Below are 1,333 nucleotides of genomic sequence, written 5' to 3'. Positions count from 1 at the left end.
AAAATTACAAAAAACAAAACACCAAACCTTAGGCCTGTCACATGGAATTTGGGTTGCACATCGGAGTATGCCAAGTACCAGTTACAGCTCACCCCGCCTTTCGGGCAATCTGGCATTAAAAGATGAAGCAAAGGGAACAAAAGACAGGTAGCCTGAGGGAGGTGAAATCATTTTTACAAAAATCATCTTGCAGTGACTTCCATTTTAAAATAATGGCCATTCCTTCGTCTATCTCTCTTCTGAACCCCTGGACTGTATAGACCTGCCAACTGCAAGTAGAACAGGTGGGAAGAGCTTCCCAGGGACAGAGCTGACCAGCTCAAGGAATTGGAAAAAGCCCGGTGTAGGAGGAAGAGTGGGTGCGAGGAGGGAAGGCTGAGAGAAGCAGTGGCCAGGATGTGCCTGGCTTTGCAGTCAGGGTGTGCAAAGCTTAATTCAGCAAGATGCCACTGGAGGGTGACTAACCCAGCGGAAGCACCATCTGACTTACGGCCCATCGGACCCCTGAATGGGATGCTCTGAGGAAGAACCCACCAAAAACGAATCACCTGCATTTACTCCTGAAGAAACCTCAGACAAACCTATCCAAAGGGAGGGGTGGTCTATAAATGATTGGCCTGCACTCTTCAAAAATCCTAATTTATGAAAGCCAAGTAAAAGCCTGAGGTTAGAAAAAGCTAAAGGACATGACCACTAAATGTATGTTAGGGATTGGGTCCCAGAACAAACAAAAAAATTATAAAGGATATTTTGGGGGGTGATTGGTGAACTTTAAATATGAACTGTTGATTAATAATAGTATTGAATCAATGTCAAATTCCCTGAATTTGATCACTGTGCTGTAGTTAGTATGTAAGGGGATGACCTTGTCCTTAGGAGGATACAGATTGAAGTATTTACAAGTGAAGGGCCGTGATGTCTCCAGCATACTCTCAAGTGGATCAGCAAAAATAGTAATAATAATAGTAATGGTGATAGTAATAAGATATATATATATTTATATAAAGAGATAAAGCAAGTATGATAAAAAAATTACAATCAGCAAATCTAGGTTTAGGTATACAGGTGCTTATTATTCTATTCTTGCAACTCTTCTGTAGGTTTGCAATTTTTCAAGTTAAAAAGGTAAAAGAAGTCCCTCAGGCTGCTGTGCATTAATAGATTGGAGGGAGCAATCAAGAAGGTTGGTCCAGGCAAGACAGAAAAGTGGCTTGGAGCATCCTGGTGGCTCAGTCTGTTAAGTGTCTGCCTGCAGCTCAGATCCTGATTTCGGAGTCCTGGGATCAAGCCCTGCATCAGACTTCCTCCTCTGAGGGGAGCTTGCTTCTCCATC

The sequence above is a fragment of the Nyctereutes procyonoides genome, unplaced genomic scaffold (genome assembly GCF_905146905.1).
Source record: "Nyctereutes procyonoides isolate TBG_1078 unplaced genomic scaffold, NYPRO_anot_genome, whole genome shotgun sequence".
Lineage (NCBI taxonomy): Eukaryota > Metazoa > Chordata > Mammalia > Carnivora > Canidae > Nyctereutes > Nyctereutes procyonoides.
This window is presented reverse-complemented; position numbering follows the sequence as displayed.